Below are 24708 nucleotides of genomic sequence, written 5' to 3'. Positions count from 1 at the left end.
TCACCCCTCCAGTGATCTACCTGCATCCTAATCTTTGTCTCGGGACCAAACTCAGGCACCCATGAAAAGATTACAGGCAGGGGAAAAGTCTATCTGAAAGTCCCAAAGGCAGAGAGCTCAGCTGGCCTTTCCAAAGAACAGAAAAGCCAGGAGGACAGGGCGGGAGCAGACAGAAGGCATAAGGTGGTGTTTATTTTTTGTATTATTTATTTATTTTTGGTTGTACTGGGTCTTCAGCTCTAGTTGCAGCGAGTGGGGGCTACTCTTCCTTGTGGTACACAGGCTTCTCATCACAGTGGCTTCTCTGGTTGTGAAGTACAGGCTCTAGGGCACACGGGCTTCGGTAGTTGTGACTTGTGGGCTCTGCAGCACAGGATCAGTAGTTGTAGAGCATGGGTTGAGTTGCCCCATGCCAAGTGGAATCTTCCCGGACCAGGGCTTGATCCCTGGGTCAGGAAGATCCCCTAGAGAAGGAAATAGCTACCCACTCCAGTGTTCTGGCCTGAAGAATTCCATGGACAGAGAAGCCTGGTGGGCTACCGTCCACAGGGTCACAAAGAGTTGGACACGACTGAGCAACTAACATTTTTTAAGAGATGATGCTACACAGCAAAGCTTGAGAACCACAGCAGATAAGAGGTCCGCCCCAACATCCAGCATCAGCAGATAAGGCAAGACCAACATCACATCCATCTACATATTCAGTATGAGAAACATGAAAATAATTCCAACTTGAAGCCAAAAGGAAAGAAATGTTCTCACCTGATCATAGATGTCACAGAACAACAAATGTTCTTATCCTGGAGTCTACAGGATCAGCGCTAGTTTAAGAAATAGCCCCAGTGTGCACTGCAGCACTGTTTACAACAGCCAAGACATGGAAGCAACCTAGATGTCCACCGACAGAGGAATGGATAAAGAAGAGGTGCTACAACAGGAATATACATGGAATAATATCCATCCATTAAAAGGAATGAAATAATGCCATTTGCAGCAACATGGATGGACCTAGAGACTGTCAAACTGAGTGAAGTCAGACAGAAAAAGAGAAATATATGATATCACTTATATGTAAAATCTCTTTAAAAAATAATACAAATGAACTTTTTTACCCACAAATCTGAAGAATGAACTTATGGTTACTGGGAGAAGTGGGTGAGAAGGATAGACTGGAAGTTAGGGATTGGTTGCGCACACTGCTATATTTAAAACAGATAACCAACAAGGACCTACTATACAGCACAGGGAATTCTGTTCAATATTCTGTAATAACCTAAATGAGAAAAGAATTTGTAAAGAATGCCTATACATAAATATAACTGAATCACTTTGTCATATACCTGAAACTAACACAACATAGTTAATCAACTATACTCCAATATAAAATAAAAAGTTTTTAAAAATAGCCTGATAACCATGCTAAGGGACTTCCAGGGAAAGCGTCCACATCCCCAACTACAAAGATCCATTGGTCTCTTGTGGGAGAGAGAGACCCTTATACATCATTCTATAATAATGTCAGTAAAAGAAATTTCAATGCACTATTAAATTAGCAGAAAATCCAATTATCAAGCCACAAGTACTTACTAAATGGCTGCTATTGTCCAAAACTGTACCAGATTCCTAGGGAGGTAGCTGTGTGAGGTGGGTCCCCTGACTTGAAGACACAGGCTTATGTTTCCATGAATAGAGTCCTAAGCAGAAAAACTGCATCAGTTCAGTGGGGGACTTCTGAGATGACTGTATGTTCAAAGAGAGCTGAAACAGCTAGCAGGGACACCTGCCTCCTCCAGCCACTGGCCAGAAGGTGGAAGCGATAGCCGGAGCCACCTAGGACCATGGGGTGACCATGAGAATAAAAGTCACAGGCCGAGAATGACAAAGCCAAGGGTAGAAGGAATCCATGATTTTTTGATACATGGAGTCACTACACCAGTGGGAAGAGATGAAAATTAGTTTATCCCATGTTTAAGTTCTTATTACTTTGATTTCCTCTGCTCTAGACAGCCAATGCTAGTCCTAAATGACTAAAGGCCTAGTAACTACTTTTACCAGACATTTGGTTTAGTTAATAACCCTATTCCTGGTCTGGATTAAGTCTCCTTTCCCAAGGTTAACACACTGGTCCACCTAAGTCAAAAACATCCAAAGACAATAACATCACAGCCAACAAAAATATCACATACAAGCCAATATGACCCTCAAAGAGCTATGGAACAGCCGAACTGGAAAACTTTTGTCAGCTCTGATATAACCAACCCATTTGACAGATGAAGAAACTGAGACCTTCTGAAAAAGATTTTCCCAACTTCTCCAAGCTGGGGACTCCTTATACTAAAGTAACTCTCATCAAAAAGATCCATTCATTCACTAGAGGAGTCCATAATAATACTTTTGCCAGATCTAAAAACAGAAAAGAACAACAAAACAACTTGCCTGAACGCCTCAATTAATTAATTGCCCAAAGAAGTCAAGCTTGGGTCCTTAGGAACAACATGGGAGCTATTTATATATTTATGAGAGGGAAAAAATGCATAATGTGACTTTGTACATTTAACCCTGTCCCAATATTTACAGAACATCCCTGTCTGTCTTGGCAAGCAGGTGTCAATTCTATATTTGTGCCTAAAACTTTCTCCTAAAGCCAATTTACAATTCAACTAATCAGGAGATGTTTGTTTATTGGCTGGGAATTCATCAGGAAAATTCCATGATCAGGGGTTATCTATTGCGGGCATTTGTCTAGAAAAGAGAAGTAGGTTAAAGTTAGAGAAGTGGGAGGCTGATTTTTTTTTTTTTTAAGAAGAGATTCTTGGGAGAGGAAATTTAAGTAATCAAGTGCCTGCAATGTAAGGCGACCACCTCACTTTCAAATTTCCAACTCCTTCAAGTTGGAAACACTCTTGGGGAGAAGCTCTAAAAAGAATTAAGGCAGGATTTTAGCAGAGAAACTGAGAGAGTGCGGATGCATGAGAAGACCAAGACGTTCACACCAGCATTGTGTATAATGTGGAAAAAAATTGGAAACAACGTAAATACCCATCAGCAGGGAGGTTTTTTAAATAAATTATAATATATGCAGACAGTGGAAATATTACACAGCTATTACAAAAGTTAAGCTAGATCTACCATGTGCATTTGGGGGGAAAGCTCTAGAATATAAGTGAATTTTTTAAATCAAAGTACAGTAGTGGTCCAGTGGGTTGGGACTCCAAGTTTCCACTGCACGGGACACAGGTTCAATCCCTGGTCAGGGAACTAAGATCCTGTAAGCCACGCGGTGCAGCCAAAAAAAACTATGTACACTATGCTTTCCTTCATATAGATAAAAAAGCATACACAACACACACAGAGACTGCACGTGCATGTAAGAGTTTTCTGGAATGGCGCATAGATGGTGTCTTTAAAGACTAAATTTGGGGGAAGAGGAACACAAAATAAGTTTCACTTTATAACTTTATATACTATGCACTATTTGAACTGTTTTAACCTGTATATGCGTATTTTTAAGTATTAGTGGGGATTGGTATAAGAGTTACAAAGCTTTTGTCTTTTTACTTTTTTCTGAGAAAAAATGTATATGCAATTGCTTTCAAATTCTGTTCTCTGGAATCCTAGAATTTAAAAAATACTTTTGGGCAAAGAGTGTGCCGAGCTCCTAACTTGGCTAGAGTCAGAACCACTGTGTCTTACAGCCTACATACCTGCACAATATTTTTTGCGGGATGAAAGAGTTCCACCACTAAAAAATACATTTCAAAAACCATGCGGACAAGGGCAATATAAATGTGCAAGGTTATTTATATTGTTTTTATTGAGAAAAATATGCCCAAGTTTTCCTGCTTAGATTTAAAGTAAGGCTCTGTTTACTCCATTCTCAGGGATGGATGTGGTATAAAACTTCACTTTTGAGCTCACTGAGTAATTCATGCAGTTGAACTGTGCCCCACCCAAAATTCTTGTCCACCTGGAACCTCAGAATGTGACCTTATTTGGATATACGGTTTTGGCAGATGTAGTTAGGTAAGGTGCAGTCAGTCATAACTGGATTAGAGTGGGTCCTGAATCCAATAAGTGGTGTCTTTAAAAGACAAAGAGGGACACCCCTGGTGGTCCAGTGGCTAAGACTCCATGATCCCAATGCAGGGGGCCCAGCTTCGATCCCTGGTCATGAAGCTAGATTCCACGTGCTACAACTAAGAGTTCACATGCCACAACAAACAACTATGATCCAATGCAGCCAAACAAATAAAAGCAAAAAATGTTAAGAAAATAGAAGACAGAGACACACACCGGGAGAAGGTCAGGTGACAACAGAGATAGAGATTAGCATGATGTGTCTATAAGCTAAAGACTGCCGGCAACCACCAGAATGCAAGAGACAAGGAAGGACCAGAGCCTTTGGAGGGAGTGTGGCCTAACCTAGGAAACTAACATAACTCACAAAAGGAAGAGAGAGGGTAGCAGCAGTGTGGCCAGGCCACAAACCAGCAACCAAGCCAAAAGAGGCTCCACCTCTGTACTCTATATTAAGTAGTTCTCAAGATTTGGCATACTCTGATTCACCAGGAGCATTTGTTAAAACACAGATTCCTGGACTTCCCTGGTGGTCCAGTGGTTAAGAATTCACCTTGGGTGGTGAGAGGGAGGCTCCAGAGGGAGAAGACACATGTATACTTATAGCTGATTCACGTTTGTTGGACAGCAGAAACCAATAGAACACTGTAAAGCAATTATCCTCCAATTAAAAATAAATGAAGTAAAATATATCAGTATAAAAGATTTAAAAAAAAGAATCCACCTTCCAACGCAAGGGAGTCAGGGTCCATCCCTAGTCACAGAACTAAGATCGCGCATGCCACGTGCAGCAGTTGGAGAAGACGGCACACCACAATGAAGACCCAGTGCAGTCAAAATAGTTTTTTAAAGTTGGGGGGCAGAAACCCACAGATCTGTGGGCCCTACCTACAGAGCTTCTGGTTGCCTGGGTCCAGAGCAGAAGCCCATAAATCTGCATGTCTAATGGGTTTCCAGGTGCTAAAGTTGCCAGCCCAGGGACCACACTTTAAGAAGCACTGAGCTACCGATTCAAACAGATGAGAACTTGCCCCACCCCCTCCCTGAAGCTGCAGGTTGAAAAGCACCACATCCTTCTCCTTTACATGTTGGCCTCACGTGTAAGATTTTTGAAAAAAAAAACAAAAGGTTCTACAACTAGCAATTAAAAAAAGAAACTACAGGAAATCTGCAGTGTCTCCTCTCCTCCCAAAATACCTTAGACTGTGCAGGAGACATCTGTTGTTTTTGCCTGCCTGGGCTCCAGTCCCCTTCCTCTGTTCATCCCTCCCAGCTTTCTTTTGGGAGCCCTCCTCCCCCACTTCAAGCCCATGGGGTTCAGGGAGACTGATACCAGCCAGTGTGTGACCCAGGCCAAATGGCATTCTCTAACCTCCTGATAGCTCAGTTGGTAAAGCAATGTAGGAGACCCCGGTTCAATTCCTGGGTCAGGAAGATCCTCTAGAGAAGGGATAGGCCACCTACTCCGGTATTCTTCAGTTTCCCTGGTGGCTCAGCTGGTAAAGAATCTGCCTGCAATGCAGGAGACCTGGGTTTGACCCCAGGGTTGGGAAGATCCTCTGGAGAAGGGAAAGGCTACCCACTCCAGTATTCTGGCCTGGAGAATTCCATGGACTGTATATCCATGGGGTCACAAAGAGTTGGACTGAGCAGCTTTCATTTTCACTCTTTCATCCTCCTAAGCAGAATGATTGGTTCCAGGATGGGCCCTAGCTGTGTCCCTTTGATGAAATTCTAGGAGAAATGATAAAACTATTGTGGAAGACTGTTTCTGTTTCCACTGGGATTGCAGAACTGGGAGGATGGGAGCATACAAATATGAAAGTATCAGCAGCTATCCTGACACCTCATGAGGGAAATCTGCCCAGGAACATAGTCAACAAAGAAAAAAAAGCCAGAAGCAGGAAAAAAAAGTTCCCAATGACACTATTTGAGCCCCTGGATACAGCTATACCTGAAGCTGAAACAGTAGACACTCTGTGTCTTATTTTCATTGCAGAACCAATAAATTCTTTCAACGGATGGAAAGATAGATAAACAGATTATTTATTTAAACAGTTTGAGTTGAGTTTCTCTTCATAGCAACCCCCAAGATTCCTAATAGAGATGTCGATACAGTCTTCTAGGATGTGGGGACTTGAGGACCTGAGAAGGAATGAACCAAATGACATTAGTGACCCTTTTGGGCTGGAATTCAGTGCACTTGCATTGCAGCAACAAATATGTAAGTCCTGATTCAGTAAAGAGCTGAGAGTTCACAAACAAATCCTGGATCAAGTGATGAAATATTAAAGAATCCCCCAAAAGACTTCTTGAAAACGGTGACCTTAACCCGTCACGATGCATTTGGCTGAAATAACAGAAAACCCAACTAAAAGTGGCTTAAGCCATAAGGACGTGTTATTTACTTAGCAGAGAAATTCAGAGGTAGGCGGCTGCAGGACTGCTTCAGAGGCTCGGTGGCGTCATTAGGGACCCAGGCATGCTTCCAGTTTTTTGCTCTGCCTTCCTCAGCATGCTGGCCAGCTCTCCCCTCGCCACCGCCACCACACCGTGGCTACGCTAGTCATCATGTCCTCATGGGACTGCATCCCGAGCAGAAAGGAGGTGGGCAGTAAAGTAGGACTTCCCCCCGCAACCCCAACGCCCGGCATACTCCTGTCTCCAAGTGAGAGCATTTTTCAAAGAGCCTTCTGCACACCTGCTCGCCTATCTCATTGGCTACAACCTAGTCACATGGCCAGCTTTAGCCCAATAACTGCAAAGACGGAGCTGATTGACACACAGCTAAGACCAATCAGGATTCACAAAGGCCCATCGTCTCTAAAATGAATATTATTCTAGCAGCAAAGGAGAAGTGACAGGGCTATTCTGTGGGCCTGCAGGGTTGTCTACCGTAGAGAATATTCTAGCAATCCCCCTGCACACCACCAGCCCCTCCAAAGCACACATGTGGTTTACAACCACAGAAGAGAGCCTTCCAAGCTTGAAAAAGTTCAGCTCTGACCACTTGGCCTGTTGCAAAAGCATCTGAGTTGCCTGCTCTCTGTGGTTTCCAGGGAATCATGGTGGACACAGCAGCGTTTTCAGAAATGCTGAGATCCAGAGAGCATCAAGACCCAAACTGACTTTTCCCCAAAATCTTTTCAGGGTCAGCAGCCAAGAGAGTTGTTGCTGCCTTCCCAGTCCAAAGGTGCCAACCTCCACAGTTCTCCATTAATCAAGGTCCAGATGGCCAAATCCCTCCTCACACGCCATCTGCAGTTGTTCACACGCATGTGTTCAGGTCTCGGGAGCCTCCAAGGTGCTAATGAAGGCAGCTGGCCAGGGAATGAGAGGCCATGCAAATTCCAGCCGGTCCAACCTCAATGAAGCTTCAGAGTCTGTGCTATAAGGCTCAGAAACCAAGGGCAAGGGGAGGTGGGCTTCAGGCCAGGGGCTCCAGAGGATGATGGGCCTGATCCCAGCAACTCTGAAGAACGCCTGAAGCAGATCTGAGATAAGAATTAGAATGCAGATTGGGGTGACCCCAGGAAACATCAGGCAGAGAGTCAGAAGTGAAACAGAGATGGGAAGAGGTCAATAAAGAGAGTTAACAAGCCAGAACACTCTGGTTACAGCACGAACACTGTGACCAATTGACTCCATCCTGCCAGGCAGCTGTAAGAGAAAGTACAGGAAAAACTCAACATTATCCTATAGCAAAGAACTGGACTTCTGGAACTCATTACTTCCTGGAACATCTGATCAGCCTGGCACACAAGCAGAGTGGTTCTGATGGCCAGAGGAAACCCACGGGTGTCAGTGGTGGGATGCTGAACCAGCATGGTAGTGGCAAGGGGTGAGGCCAGGGACCATGGTTTCTTCTTGGCTTGCCAAATTTGCCTTGGTCTCTGAGCTGCTGATTCTGCATGATCCTGCAAGAGAGGCTGCCCTGGGATCAAGAGGAAGCCATCCCAAGTGTATCCCTACAGTCCTCAATGCAGCCTCTCCTGGCCTGGAAGGAGTCTGCCCTTGTGGCATGGCTGGCCCCTCCTCCCTACCCCAGTACTCCAGACCCATCAAAAGAGCCCCACAGAGCAAAGTGATTCCCATCTCAGACTCTAGAGCCAGACCGCCTGGATCTGAACCCCAGCTCTGCCAAGCTGGTGGTCTTGAGTGAATTACTCCATCAACCTGTGCCTCAATTTCTTCATCTGTAAAATGGGGATGATAGTACCTTCCCTGTGGGGTTTTTTTTCTAATATTTACTTTTGGCTGTGTGGAGTCTTAGTTGTGGCATGCCAGCTCTTCACTATGGTGCGCAGGCTTCTCTCTAGTTGTGGCATGAGGGTTCAGTAGTCGTGGCACACGAGTTTAGTTACCCCGAGGCCTATGGGATCTTAATTTCCTGACTAGGTATTGAACCTATGTCCCCTGAATTGGAAGGTGGATTCTTAACCACTGGATCACCAGGGAAGTTCCCTCCCCACCCCCAACGGGGGGTTTTTATGAGGATTATATGAGTTAATACATGTAAAGCACTTACAGATCTGATACAAAGTCAGCCCTCAACAAATGTAAAGCATATTAAGTAGCAAGGAACGTGGGTCTCCCCCATATCTTTCTCATCACCACTCCAGGCAAATTCTAACAGACAATAGAATTTTCAATACCATTTCTACCTGACGCTGGCACAGCACTTAACAGTTTATGACACACGTGATTATCCATTATTATAACTACCAGTTCCCAAGAGTTTACAAAGTACTGGGTTCAGTCACTAACTAAATATGCTTTTGCTTTAATGCTAGAGAACCTTCCCTCTAGGTGGAGGGTTCCATGGGAGCTGGGACCTTGTGACAACTTTCCGTCACCTTCTATGGTGGGCTTCATTTATCCTGGCAAAAAGAATCAATGGAGGAATGACCAATCCAATAAATCCTGCTAGGTAAATCCTATTCCCACTTTACAGATCAGAAAACTGAGACTTCCCTCAGAAAACTGAGGGAAGGACAGACCTGATTCCAAAGCTAGGCATTCTCTACCATTACCTTTTTATTAACCTCTCCCCAAACACTCTACTAGTTAGGGAGCACATTTATTAACTATGCAATCTTAGGCAATTCGCTGATCTTCTGTGCCTCAGTTTCCTTATCTGCAAAATGGGAGACACCAATACCTTTCTCAGAAGGTTGTTGTGAGGATTAAATAATCAGTATATGTAAAGAGCTTAAAAGGGTACCTGGCACATAGCAAGTACTCAAGAAATGTCAGTTAATATTATTATTAATCCCATTAAAGTCAAAGAGGTCAAGTACCTGGTGCGTGGTAGAGCTGACTCTGGAAGCCAGGGTGCTAACTCCCAGGCTTGGGCCCCTTAATTTGGTCTGACACATTTCTGTGGGATATGCAACTCTGACACCCATACCTGGGAGCAAGCTACTAAATGGAATGGGGAATTGTTCCTGCTGCATTAAAAGGAAAACCAAACAGGTATACTTGAACTTGCACACAAAGATGTACATAGAAGGAGATGCCTGCTACATTTTTTCAAAGAAAGCGAAGACTGGAAAGAGCCCCAGTATCCATCACATGGTAAAATGGGATTTTGGGACTGATAGCAAGCTAAGAGCCGAAACTTTACCATTAAAAAAAGCACGACAGAATTACCACAGACTTACCATATCATAATTAAAAGGATTAGCATAGAACATAATTAACATCAAATTACCATGTTCAAAAGACATTTAGAACAATCAAATGTTCAAAGTGTTAGTCACTCAGTTGTGTCTGACTCTTTGCAACCCCATGGACTGTAGCCCACCAGGCTCCTCAGTCCATGGAATTCCCCACACAAGAATACTGGAGTGGGTTGCCATTCCCTTCTCCAGGGGAATCTTCCCAACCCAGAGGTTGAACCCAGGTCTCCCTCATTGCAAGCAGATTCTTTACCATCTGAGCCACCAGGGGAGCTCCCAGCAATTCCACTCCTAGATATACACCCAAGAGAAATGAAAATAGATGTTCAAAAAAAACCTTGCACACGAGTCTTCACAACAGCATTAATTACAGTAGCCCAAAGGTGGAAACAACCCCAGTGTCCATCAACGGAGGAATGACAAACATGATGTGGTAAATCCATACAGTGGAACATCACTCACTCATAAAAGAAAGGGAGCTCTGGCATGTGCTGTCCAGCATGGATAAACCTTAAAGACATTATGCTGAATGAGAGAAGCCCGACACAGAAGACCACATATTATATCATTTCAACTGTATGAAATGTCCAGAAAACACAAATTCATAGAGACAGAAAGTAGACCAGTAGTCACCAGGGGCTGGAGGGAAGGAGAAATGGGGAAGGACTGTTAATGGATATGGTTTTATTTTCAGTGATGAAAATGTTCTGGAACTAGATAGCAGCGATGGTTTTAACAACATTGTAAATATACTAAATGCCACTGTAATATAGACTTCTTTTTTTTTTTTTTGACCATGCAGCTTTCAGGATCTTAGTTCCTTGACCAGGGATGGAACCTGTACCCTTAGTAGGTTTGGAGTCTTAACCACTGGATTGCCAGGGAATTCCCTAATTGTACACTTTAAAACGGCTTAAATGGTGAATTTTATATTATGTGAACTTTACTACCAAAAAAAAAGGTATGACTAGCACTTTAGAAAAAAATGAAATAAAACTTTTGCAAATAAGACTGCTTTTTTATGTTTTACAAAATGTAAATTACAAATGCAACCATTGGCCAATCCTTAGACTAAGGTATGAGTAAAATAGTTGAGAGTAATCATCTGATTCATCCAACAAAATCGTTAAGAGCAGGATGCAGTGTCCTTCTCTTCTCATTTGACTTTTGTTAACATGACCATAAAGATGCGTGTTTTTGCAAAAATATTTCAGGACATCATCAATTTCCCCAAGGTCATCTCTTACTGCTTTGGTACTCAAATCATTCTATTTTGAAGCATCTGTTAAATTAACAGTTCGGTCGATTTCCTCTTCTTCACATTCTCCAACCCTCACGGCTCCAGTCCTGAGAGTTCCTCACTGGCCTACGATTCTGCTGTGGGTCTGGCAATTCGCCAACATCACTTTCATTGACTTCCTGAAATCCTACATTTCTTGCAAGACTTGCGATTTCACTTTATGACCTGCACTGTATTTACAGTTCATTATAATTTATTGAATCTACAGCTCCTGCCCAATCCCTCAACAAAGATATTGATTAGTGGGATGGGTGGGAATAAACATTACCTTTTTTTCGGCCACACCACACAGCATACGGGATCTTAGTTCCCCAACCAGGGATCAAACCTGTGCCCCCTGCATTGGAAGAACAGAGTCTTAACCACTGGACCATCAAGGAAGTCCCCCGGTGTTTTAATCTTATTACATTGATGCTTTTCTGTACACCGCCTTGAGTCAATGAGGGAGGAAAGTAGTGATAAATAAGCAAGAACAAAACATGCAGCTCAAGACTTACAGAACAAACTTATGGTTGCTGGGGTGAGATGGGGGAGGATGGGGGAAGGGATGGTTGGAGAGTTTGGGATCAATATGTATACACTGCTGTGTTTAGAATGGGTAACCAGCAGAGTCCTACTGTACAGCACAGGGAACTTTGCTCAATGTTACATGGCAGCCTGGATGGGAGAGGAGTTTGGGGGAGAATAGATACATGTATATGTATGGCTGAAGCCCTTTGCTGTCCGCCTGAAACTATCACAACATTGTTAATTGGCTGTACTCCAATATAAAATAAAAAGTTTTCAAAAAAAGAAAACCATGCAGCTCACCCTATGAAGTCAAGGGGGCAGAGAAACATACCGCTCTCTGAATCACAAAACACCCATTGCTCCTTTTACCCCCATTCCAGTAAAGGCTGGGTGGGTTTGTTTCTTCCCCCTCTTCTGAAATAGCATGTGCCTAGTTATAGAATAATAGCGTGAAGCCCAGAAGGCAATCCAATTTTTCCTTATGCAGATGTTCAGAGGTAACTGTCAAGACAGTTGCTCTCACCTCAAAAGACAGACTGCCTGGCCACACAAGTCTGAGCGGCAGTCCTTGGCAGGGAGACCACTCCACGAGGGGGCGCCATTGTGTTGAGCTCACTGGCTTGGCCCAGGCACCAACTAGTCAGGAAACCTACTCCTCTTTCCAGTCTCCTCTTCCACCACCAGCTATCCAAATTCTACCAGACTTTCAACTCAAGTCACACCTCCTCCAGGAAGCCTTCCCAGAACTGCCCCTGACTCTCCCTTCTCTAAATTTCTACTGTTCCTGCAGGGGTTTAATCACACTGTTTAATCACATTATTTCAGGCAGGCCAGTTATCTTCAAGGCATTTTTAGGACCTTTCCAGGCTTCTTCCTTTTCAAGGCTTCCATTGGACTAAATGTATTGAAATTCTCCTGCAACCCAGATTATATAAAATTATTTTATGAGTCAAGGCAAACTGAGATTGATCACTCAACTTTATGTTTTTTGGCTATCTGAACACTATTTTTTGTATACCATTTTCTTTCTATATTTTGGAACCAATGACTTTTTCAGGTCTCAAATTTTCTGTTTCTTCTTCTATTTCCAAACAATTATTTCTAGCTCTGTGTGAAGAACAACAAAATGTTAGAAACAAGCTAATGTCCACTGATTCATTAAAATTAATGTGGGCAGATTACAAAATGTATGTATAACAAGCTTAAGATTTAAATACATACTTGATTGTTGTAACTGCTTTGTATATTTTTTTCCAGCTTTACTGAGGTTTAATCCCAGATATACTTGTGAGCCCAAGGCACTGTGCCTATAGAACCCAATGAACAAAACAATAACATTCACCTCTCCAATTAGACATTAAACTTCTTAAAGAGAAGGAGTATGTCTTATTCTCACTAAACCCTCATGTGTCAAGTACATGACAAAATGCTCATTGAACATGCCTCCAATTAGTATTCAATGAGCACCTACTATGTGCCAGGCACTATTCTAGGTCCTAGAGGTACATTAATGAACTAGACAAAGGAGGTCACTGCTTTCATGAAGCTGACATTCTAATGCAAAACACAGATAAACTGATCATTATATTCTATGTCAAATGACTATAAATGCTGAGGGAAAACAAAGCAAGAAATAAGAACGAGAGGGTTGGGTGATATTAGAGGCAGGATGGTAAAACAAAAAAATGCCCCTTTAATATGATGACATATGACTAGAATTATGCTGCACTGAGCAAGTGGTCCATGCAAATGTCAGGGAAGATCATTCCAGACGGATGGAACAGTGCACGCAAAGGCCCTGGGGTAGGAGTGTGCTTGGCTTCTCAGGATCTCTCATGAGGCCAGTGGCTGGTGAAGAACAAGGAAGTGTGTGGGGACTTGTGGGCCCTGCTCAGAACTGTGGATTTTTACACTGAGTGAGCTGGGAGACATGGAGGGGACTTGGAGCAGAGGAGGGACACAAACTGATTGAACATCTTAAAAGGCTCACTCTGGTTACAATCTGAAAAACAGATACAGACAGACAAGAAAAAAAGCAGGGAGACCCATTAGGAGGCTATGCAGCCTCCAGGACCTGCTGATTGCCTGCTCGACCAAGAAAACATCAAAGCCAGGAGCCTGGTGGTGCCCCCACCTACTGCCAGAAAACACGAGCCCAGTCCCCATCGTCATCCCAGACCTCTTAGAGATGCCGAGAGAGAAGGGCCTGCATCACCATCTTGGCTTCCTCCGAGACTGGCAGGACGCCCAGATCAAATCAATACTGAATACACAGGGATTTAATCTGCACTTGTTTAAGGACTGGCTGGGCCTCCATGAAATGGCATCATCTTGTAGGCTTGTTAAAGGTTTGCAGCCGAACAAGATCCCATAGCCATCCTTACAGATCTCCAGGCAGCAAGACTGGGTGGCCCCAGGATTCTTCACACAGACTCAGGTTAGGGCAAGAACGGCCTCAGTTCTGAAAAATGGTGATTGGAGAAAGGAAGGAGTCCCTTCCCCAGCCCCTGATGCAAAACAACCTCCGTTTATCAAGATGTATTGCTAAGCATGCCACAGCGCAATGCAAAAGGATGCTATTTTTCCTATGAGAAAAGTAGAAAAAAATTAAAATGTATATTAGTAATTGCTTGGATGCACACAAAGAAACTCCAAAAGGATACACAAAAAACAAGCACCGCTATGTAATATGACGGAAAGCAAAAACCATAGTGTGCTGTCAGCATCATCCAGAATATTGGTCCAAACTCGGGTAACGCATTCCTCCATCTCTGTCACAAGTCGCTAAGGTGCTGCTGGAAACCTCACTAAACAGGCTATGTACTTTTTTTTTAAGTCCAAATTATCACAACATTCCAGATATTGATCTCTTGAGCAATGATTGAATAATCAGAGGGTTAGGACCTCTCCCCTTCCAGATGGCTCTAATTTTTTTTTAATTGAGGTGAAATTCACGTAAGATGAAATTAATCATTTTAAAATGAACAATTCAGTGGCATTTAGTACATTCACCATGTTCTATTATCACCATCTCTAATTCCAGGACATGCTCATCACCACCAAAGTAAACTGGTACCCACTGAACAGTCACTCCCCATTCCTTCCTCCCCTGAGTGCCCTGCAACCACCAACCTGCTTTCTCTCTCTAAAGATTTGCCTGTTCTGGACACTTCATATAAACGGAACCATGCAGTATATGGTCTTTTGTGTCTGAGTTCTTAAAACTCAGAATTTTCAAGGTTCATCCACGGTATAACAAGGACCAGTACTTTATTAAAAAGCTAAATAATATTATTGCATGTTTTCTTTGTCCACCCATCTGTTGATGGCCACTTGGATTTTGCCCACCTTTGGCCATTGTAAACAGTGCTGCTGTGAACATTTATGAACAGTATTTTGTTTGAGGATCTGGTTTCAATTTGGGGGGGTATAACCTACAAGTGGCATTGCTGGGTGATTTTCTTTTAAAAAAAAAAAGAAAGCTTCAACAAGAATTATATGCTTCCCTTTTCTGCTACCCAACCTAAGCATCTCATAGATTAGGGAACATATGGGGCCATCAAGCTTCATTAAGGGGTCCTGGGCAGCCCAGCGGGAGGGGCTGATGGGAACAGCTCATGGTGACATGCCTATAGTCACAAGCTTGGTCCACGCCCAAATCTAGGTCAAAGCAACAAGGAGGAATCTGGTCAAGGCAAAGGTTTCTTCTCTCCCACTCCAGAATGTCATGGCGTGGGTGTCTAAGATTTTTATATTTCATTTCTGTACTAAAAAATCTAGAAGCCAGATACAAAATTCCACAGCAAAGAAAAATCACTCAGTAAGCTGCCACAGGGACTAAACGAGAAAATCTATGTGAAGTACTAGACTGGGCCCTTTTTTCTCAGTTTTTGGGGGGAAGGTGGGTTGAGTGGTTGCCTCTTTTATTTTTCTTCTAAAATATTTTTAAATTTAATTAATTAAATAGTAAATAATAAATATATAATGGCACAAAATTGAAAAGATACACCAACAAGAATTAAGTCACCTCCTACCCTATCCCCCAAACAACCCTTTCCCCTCCCAGGAGCTGTTAATTTCAAGGGAATGAATATTTGCAAACATTTGCATATGTATTCTTTTGTACACACACACCACACACACACACACACACACACACACACACACACACACACACGGCAGGCCGTACTCTACCCCCTCATTCTCCATCTTGCTTTATCCACTAACAGCACATCTTATTTTTTTTTCATTTTTTAAAAAATATTTATTTGGCTGTGCAAGGTGTTAGCTGTAACACACAGAATCTTCCATCTTCCTTGCAGTATGCAGAATCTTTAGCTGCAGCATGCAGGTTCTAGTTTCCAACCAGGAACTGAACCCAGGGCCCCCTGCATCAGAAGCACCGAGTCTTACCCATTGGACCACTAGGGAAGTCCCTTACAGCACATCTTAGAGTCAGTTCTCTATCACTATGAATGGACCTGCTATATTCTTTTTTTAATTAATAACATCTACAAAGTATTTCCTTGCTTGGATATATCATAATTTCTTTAATCAGTTTAGGATCTTCCCAAATCTCTCCTATGACAATCACTTCCATCACTATTAGCACAATTTCCACATTTTTGCACACACGGAAATGTATCTGAATGATACATATCTCAGCGTGGGATGGCTGGGTCAAAGGGAGAAATGGTTTTTAATGCTGATAGATAATGCCTGTCAGCCCATTTTTGAATCAAGGGTGAAGACAGGAAAAAAGGATCATTTGCAAAACATATCGCAGGACAATTCGAGGGGCAAGTGTTGGTACCTCCATTTTCCAGATGGGGAAGCTGAGGTTCAGCGATGTCAGAAGTAACCCAGCTGGGTACCAGACTCCAGCCTCTGTTTATACACCACCCAGGAGCACAGCCAGGCTGCACCTAAGTTATGTTCCCCGGGGGCTGGGCAGTGGTTGACTCTCTGCCTTCCAGCCCCTGAACTCCAAGTGCCCCGAATCTGTTGATTTATGGTTCTGCTCTGATACCCATATTAATCACCATAACTTTTAATTGAGCTAATACAAGCATCATATGTTGCTAATTACACAATGCGGATGAAAAACTCTTCCAGATGAACTTAACCGCTCAATCTAATCAGAGTGGCAAGTCGTGTTTTAATTACAAACCAGAGCGTACAGGGAAGGCATCTGTGCAGCTTAGCGGCTCAGGGGCCCTACGGCTCCAGCTTGCAAAACACCAGAATCACAGCCAGCGGCCATGGGCATCCTCCACGTGGGGAGGGCCCCGTGATGGATGAGGCGCGTTGTGTCCCGCAAGCTCAAGGCCTGTGGCTGACCCAGCCAGGCCTTTCTGACCAGACATCTGTGCAGCCACCTGACCCCACCCCCCGCCCCTGTTCCAGCCCAGGAAAGGAATCACCGACTCCTTTTCTCAGGAACTAATCAAAGGCCTGTTATCAGTGACCTTTTCTGAAACATCCTTTAACATCCTGTCAATTTGCCCACACTCACAGAGCAGAGAGAATCCGGCCGCGATAATAGAGTAATTTCAAGGGTGAGGCAAGACTGAAAAGGGATCTTGGCTCTTTTCTCAACAGAGACACAAAGAAAGCCTTCAAGGCTGAGAGTTAGAGAAAGAAGCTTAGGGAGGGGAGGTATTAAAAACTGAGTTTGGGAATTCCTGGCAGTCCAGTGATTGGGACTCTGCACTTCCAACACAGGGGGCTCAGATTCCATCCCTGGTCGGGGGCACTAGGACCGCAAGTCGCATGGCTTGCCCCCCCAAAAAAATTTTTTTAATTTTTTTAAATTATTTTTTTAATCAAAAAACGAAGGGCAAAGAAGCAGGAGAGCTCCCCTGAGGAATCTTCCTAGAGCCCCTGGAAGGAACATAGCACTACTCACACCTTGATCTTAGCCCAGCAAGACCCATCTTGGACTTCCAACCTCCAAAAGATTGATAATAAACTGTAGGATAATAAACTCAGGTCCTTCTAAGCCACTATGCTTGTGCTAACTAGCATCAGCAATAGGAAACGAACACACCGGCAAATGTCTCCGTGTCCGTAAGGGCCCTGGCAGGAAGAAGAATTCACCTCCAGGATGGGTCGAATGGGAAGATTTCAGTCAGAGGACACGAGCAGACAGCAACTAGCAGATAGCGATGGCAGTGAAGCACGGAGATGTTGGCAGGACCGGGGAACTGTTGCTTCCCTGGGGCTTTAAGGAACCAGGAAGGAGCACAGCGTGGTTGACGCCAGTGACAGCCGTATCTGGGAGGCGAGGCTTCCTTGCTGGAGCAGGAGGAGGTGAAGCTCTGGCAGAGACACGGTGAAGCAAGAGGAGCCCGGGACAGACGCCTCCACTCTCTCCTGCCCCGGCCTTGGAGCTCCAGCCTGGTCTCTCACGGGCCACATCCAGCTGGAAGCTGAAGGACAAAGAGGGCCAGCTTCCCAGGCACAGGGAAAGGCAAAGAGGGTGCAGGACAGATATGAGTGGAGGGAACCAAATGTCCAGAACATCCTTTCTAAGTGCAATAAGCTCTTCTTAACTCTCTCTGCTCTTTTTTTTTTTTTTTTTTTTTTTTTTTTTTTGCCACATGGCACACACAGCTTGTAGGATCTTAATTCCCCGACCAGTGACCGAACCCTCAACCCTCGGCAGTGAAAGTGGGGAGTCCTAACCACTGGACTGCTAGGGCATTTCCTCTTCTTAGCTCTTTTAAGCCAGACTTTCAGAGTGGGCATCTGTGGTTCTGGCCCATGTCCCAGTTTTCTTTGCAGGACTCCCTCTTCTGCTCTCTGCCCAAATGGTTCAGGTAAAGCAATTCTATCCCCTCCCTGGCTCCAGGAGAAGGCCCATGACCCAAGTCGGGCTAATAAGAGTCACAGCAATTGGCTCAAGGATTGTCACACGACCTAGTCACAGTCAATAAAAATCAGATCTGGGGGTTTTGCTGGAACCACTGCAAAGAGATGGTCATTTTCTCAGTGTGGTTGCTAAGCTGGTAGGATGAGAGCCCTGTTTTAGTGTCCATCTTTGAAAAGACCCTGCCTGAGAATAAAGCCACCAGAGAAAAAATTAGTGCTGAGAGACAGAGAGAGAATGAGTCCTGATGACATCAGTTGAGGCCCTTGATCAAGCCATACCTGAAGTCTGTCCAGGACATTCCAGTTACATAAGTTTTTTTAAATTATCTTTTAGTTATATCACCTTGAATTGGGTTTCTGTTACTTGCAACTAGGATAATCCTGACACACCTCTTCCTAAAGCTAACCTTAATGGTTCCTACTGGCACTTCACACCTCCACAGTGTTAACTCCCTGAACTACGTTGAGATTGTTTACCTGTCTGTCTTGCAAATAGTCTGAGAGCTCGTTGGTAGAAGGGGCATTGTCAGCACTGAAATACACTGCCAGGCACAGAGAGAGCATTAATAAATATTTGTCAAATGACTAAATGGATGGATGAATGGGTTGATGAATGCATGAATTATTCTTTTTCTTTTTTTTTTGCATGAGTTATTCTAAAGGCAGGTTTGGCAGCAGCCCAGCCTCCGACCTTTCCAGAAAATAGATAAAGTAGATTCTAACCTGACATTGTTCACCAAGAACCCCTTTAGGTGCTGGGAAGACAGGGTTGAACAAGGTGGGTCTCTATTCCCATGGAGACCACACTCTCATCTAGAGCAAAAGAATTGAGATTGTATACAAGTAAACCATCCATCCAGGCAACAAAGGGAGATTCATTCAGATGGTGATAAGTGCTAAGCAGAAAAATCAAACAGGGTGGTTATTTACAAGAGACAGCCAGGGCTGGAGAAGGCACCACTGGACAAGAAACCACAGAGTGGCCACTGAGAAGCCATTTGTCTAACAATAAAAGCGTCTTTTGGCAGGCTCACAATTCTAGCTCCCCACCCCCATGCTGGCCTACCCCCACCCACCCTCCAAGGCAGGGGTCAAAGTTCGTTCCAATGGTTCTCACATGGATTGCCCATTAAAATCATAAACAGAGCTTTTAAAAAGTAACCCAGGTAGGGACATTCCTGGCAGCCCACTGGTTAAGAACCCAGGCTTCCACTGCAGGGAGTGTGGGTCTGATCCCTGGTTGGAGAACTGAGGTCCCGCATGCCACACAGTGTAGCCAAACGAGAAAAAAGAGGGGAAAAAAATGGTTGGAAACACTCTGAATGTCTACCAACAGATAAGTGAACAAACAAAATGTGGTCCATCCCCACAACGGAACACAATTCAGCCCTTAAAAAGCAGTGAAGCAGTGACACGGGCTACAACACGGCTGGACCTCAACAAGCAAGATGCTCTGTGAAAGGAGCCAGATATAAAAAGGCCACACAGTGTATGATCCTATTCACATGAAATACCAAAAACAGGTAAATCCACAGAGATGCCAAGCAGACGGGTGGCTGTCAGGCGATGGCGGGATGGGGCATGGCTGCTCAGGGGTACAGGGCTTCCTTTTGGGGGTGGTGAAAATGGTCTGAAACTAGATTGATTCAGTGCTTGCACAACACTGTGGATGTACTAAAAACCACTGAATTGGTTACACACTTTAAAATAGTTTTATGTGAAGTAAATTTCACCTCAATATGAAGAAAAATAGTGGAGCCAGCTACTTAGAACCTGTTGCCAGTAAGCTCCCTAAACCTTAATTTTATATTGATATTAATACTTTAGCTCACACACACACACAAATGTTAAAGCATTAAACCAGGCCACATTCAAAGAGATTCAGCAGGTGCCGGGGCCATGTAAGTGGAAGCAACCCCCTCCCTCCCTCCCTCCCTGCTGAGATTTCTAAAGACAGCAGAATAGTGCAGCTCTGAGTTAGGAAGCAGCCTGGCCATCCAGAACAAAACGAAGCCTACCAAAAACATCAGGACCAAAGCAAGAACAGTCAGCTCCTAGAATGGAGAGGGGAGGATTGAATAATCTTCAGGGGAGATGGAAGCAGTTAGCTCAGGGTTCTTAAAGAGTTAGAGAGAAAGATAACCAAAATCACAAATTCTGTTCCCAGTTGAAACAAACAAGTGCCTTGCAGGTTCATGTCTTCATTACAGGCCATCCGTGAATGAAGCTGGGAGCATCTCACAATGGTGTTTACACCCCACCTTGTTCCTCACCTTGCCCCCGGACTCGGCTTTGTGGGCAGGAGCTCAGCTTGCTCAGATTCCCTGGAGGAAATGGTTAAATGGGGGATCGGGGGTGGCCGACAGAGCAGCAAAGAGAGAGGGCATTCCTCACTCACCCCTGCCAACAAGGAGTCAGAAAATCAAGACTTCTGTTCTTCTTGGTAACAGAGAAAGCCAGAATGAGTGCAAAGAAGGGATGGGGTGATTGGAAGGGAGGAGGAAAGCCACGTGAGGGCTCCCAAAATGGGCTGAAGTTTTTTTTAACTTATTTGTTTGGATGCCCTGGTTTCCCACCTGCCCTGCCCTAGACACACCTCTGGCCAGAGGGAGGCGGTCTGCAGGGAGCGGCCCCTGCTCCCTGCTCCTGTTGGGGAGGGGAGGCAGTGCTCAAGGTGCTCTGCAGAGTTGGAGGCGGACCCCAGGCAGGGGCAGGGGAGAGGAAGGCAGAGCTGGTTGGGGGACAAATATTTGGGGCGGGAGGCAGTTAAACATCTCAACACCAGACCCACAAATCCAGCAGTACACCTGACACCTCTGCTTGGAACAGGCATCTCCAATCAACCACTGCCTAGAACCACTGCCACCAGATGATTTGGTTCAAATCAGTTCTTCTAGGAGCCCAGGCCAGAACCTCGAGGACATCCCTGACCCTCCCCGCTCCCTACTTCCGCTGCCACCCCTGGTCCAAGCCCCCAGCCCTGCTGCAGCCTCCCCCCGGGTCTCCCGCCTGACACCCCACCCAAGCCCAGCCCACATCAGTTTGGTTCCTGCACCACAGCGGAGGGAGCTTTTTACAGTGGCAGTTGGTCCAGGTCACTCTGCTGCTTGAACTCTCCAACGGGTCCCATTCTATTCAGGGTAGAAGTCAAATGCCCTGCAAGGGCCTGCTAAGCCCTTTGTGATCCGGCCTCATCACTAAACTGGTCTCTGCTCTATGGACCCTCTGGTTACACCCATCTCCTTACTGTTTCAAGAACACACCCAGCATCTCCTACCTCAGGGCCTTTGCACTTGCTGTTCTCACAGCAAGAGCAACCTTCCCCCAGTTATGGAGTTGAGACCTCTGCTCAAGTATTATCTTCTCAGCCAGCTCTCCTCCGACCCTGACTGCCCTCTCAACGGCCAACTGGTCCCTCCACCCAGGACTCCCCAACCACTCCCTCCTTTTTCTCCATAGCACTCACTTCCCCCACTAGAATCTCCACACCAGAGCTGAGATTTTTGTCTGCCTTGCTCATTGTTACATCTGCAGAGTCTAGAACACTGCTTGACACAGAGAGTAAATACTCAATAAATTACTACGTGCTGAACTAAAGAATCAGCAACCAAACAAATGAACAGATACAGGTGAGACTCACAGAAAAACATTTGGAAAGACAAGCAATTGTAAGAGTAGTCCACCTCCAGGGAAGGAAGAGTGCCTTCAGGATTGGGGGAACATTTCATTTTCTACTGGGAGAAAATTTACACATACCACTTGCTATCATTATGTTTTTAAATAAAATCAATAGTTGTTGCATTGCATAGTGTCAACAAGAAAACTACTGGAAAAAAAGAAGAACCACCACAAAATACAGGAGGCACTGAAACGGTGAACTCTACCACACGGCTCAGCCCAGTGACGGGCAGTGTTCGACAAGCAAGAGACAAGTGTCTCTGCACTCGAGGCATGACCAGCACCTTGGTGGGCAGGAAGGAGAGGGCGCCAAGGGAAGAAAGGGGTCCTCTGCCACACCAATGCTTGTTGTCCAGGTCCAGGACAAGGAAACCCAGCTGGCCACTGGGTCACCTATGGGAAGAGTGGGTCCACGAGCCTGGGCCCCACCTGGAGCTGGCTAGCTGTGCTGGGCTGGCCAGGTTCTGTATGTTTGTTTCCCAGCCCAGTGCTCAATTATAGAGACAAGATGCCCCTCATGCTTGTTCAGGCTGAACTGGACAGAGGGTCTCATTTTCCTTTTTTCCTCTCTTTAATCTCAAAGTCTCACACACAGATTGCAAGTGAGGCGATGGGAAAAGATATTTCATGCAAATGAAAATGACAGGAAAAAGGGAATTGCAATACTCCTATCAGACAAAATAGCCTTTAAAACAAAGGCTATAAAGAGAGAAAAAGAGGGACACTATATAGTGATAAAAGGATCAATACAAGGATAGGCTATTACCCTCATCAACATACCCAACATAGGAGTACCCAGATACAGAAAGCAAATACTAACAGACATAAAGGGAGAAACTGATGAGAATACAATAAGCCCCAAGCCTCTTGCCCGTGGTCCCCGATTCCCAGGAAAGGCCACTTGGAGCACAGGCTCTTCTCCTCCATGTGGAAGCTCCCTTCCCAAATCAAATCGATTTTCCAAACATAATTTGTCTCGGGTAAATCACTGACCTGTGCCTTGGTGGGCATCCAAGTGGCAGGAAGCATGTGGAAAGGGACTGCCCCCCAAAAGCTCAAATTAATTCAGAAGGGGGTCCTAGGAGGGTTCTCGTGGTGACAGGGTGAGGGGCATGTGAGGATCAGGAGTGACAGGTGGGACAGCCCTGCACCTCGGACCCCAGACGCAAAGCTGAAAACTGGCTTCAGCAAACCCAGGGAAGGAAAGCAAGTCTAGCACTAGGCTGCAGAATGGAACTTCCTTCCAGCAATGCTTAGAAAGAAGCCCCCTGCCAGAGACCCTGAGTGGCTGCCCACTACTCTCAGACAAATTTCATTTGCACTCAGTGGATTATGATTCAAGCCAAAAAGGAGCAAAGCACTGATACCTGCTACAGCGTGGATGAACCTTGAAAACATGCTAAGTGAGAGAAGCCAGACACAGAAGATCACACATCGAGGACTGCATCTCTGAAATGTCCAGAATAGGTAGATTCATAGAGACAAAAAGTAGACTGCCAGTGCTGGGGGATGGAGGAAGGAGGTGTGGCTGCTTAAAGGGTATGGGGTTTCTGGGAATTCCCTGGAGGTCCAGTGGTTAGGACTCTGTGTTTTCACTGCCAAGGGTGCAGGTTCAACCCCTAGTTGGGGAACAAAGATCCCGCATGCTGCTAAGTGAGGCCAAAAAATAAAAATAAAGGGTATGGGGTTTCTGTTGAGGTCATAAAAATGTTTTGGAACTAGATAGAGGTGATGGTCACCCAACACTGTAAATGGACAAAATGTCGCTAAATTGCACACGTTAAAATAGTTAATTTGTATGTGATCAAATTAAATTATTTTTTTGAAACTCCAAATTCTTCCCCTTAGTCTACAGGGTCCTGCACAAGCTCTGCCCCATCTGCCTCTCCAACTATATCTAATGTCATCCCCATTCATTGCTTAACCAGTATCAGTTACACTTGGCACCCCACTCCAGTGTTCTTGCCTGGAGAATCCCAGGGACGGAGGAGCCTGGTGGGCTGCAGTCCATGGGGTCGCTAGGAGTCAGACACGATTGAGCGACTTCACTTTCACTTTTCATTTTCATGCATTGGAGAAGGAAATGGCAACCCACTCCAGTGTTCTTGCCTGGAGAATCCCAGGGACGGGGGAGCCTGGTGGGCTGCCGTCTATGGGGTCGCACAGAGTCAGACACAACTGAAGCGACTTAGCAGCAGCAGCAGCAGCAGACATCATAGGTGAGCCATCAGGGAGATCTGAGTTCCCATCCTGGCTTTGCACAGCCCATGCACCTCAGTTTCCCCAACTATTAAATGAAGGAGTTGGGTTAGTTGATGAGTGGGAGATGCAAATTTAATTCCCTAGAGCCACACTGTCCAATACTTCAGCCAGTAGCCAAATACTGTTTAAACTTAAGTATATAGGAATTCCAATGAAACAGAATCATAAGTTCAGTTCCTTAGTTGGCCACATTTCAAGTATTCCACAGAGACGTGTGGCTCATGGCTACCATATTGGACAGCACAGATATAGAACGTTCCTATCATGGTAGAAAATTCTATTAGACAGTGCTGGTCTGGAGGGCTCAGACAGGTGACATACAAGAGC

At 44.8% G+C, this 24708-nt stretch overlaps 1 protein-coding gene and 1 non-coding gene across 2 annotated transcripts in view; both read right to left on the bottom strand.

Moving 5' to 3' along the window:
• TMEM132B (transmembrane protein 132B) overlaps positions 1 to 24708 on the bottom strand; it is a 382194-nt gene that overhangs the window by 333596 nt on the left and 23890 nt on the right. The window lies entirely within an intron of this gene.
• TRNAG-UCC lies at positions 11366 to 11438 on the bottom strand. Its single transcript has one exon. It is a non-coding gene; the product is annotated as a tRNA-Gly (tRNA).

The sequence above is a fragment of the Bubalus bubalis genome, chromosome 17 (assembly GCF_019923935.1).
Source record: "Bubalus bubalis isolate 160015118507 breed Murrah chromosome 17, NDDB_SH_1, whole genome shotgun sequence".
Classification (NCBI taxonomy): Eukaryota; Metazoa; Chordata; class Mammalia; order Artiodactyla; family Bovidae; genus Bubalus; species Bubalus bubalis.
The sequence above is the reverse complement of the archived record's forward strand: the minus strand, read 5'-3'. Positions and strand labels throughout refer to the sequence as shown.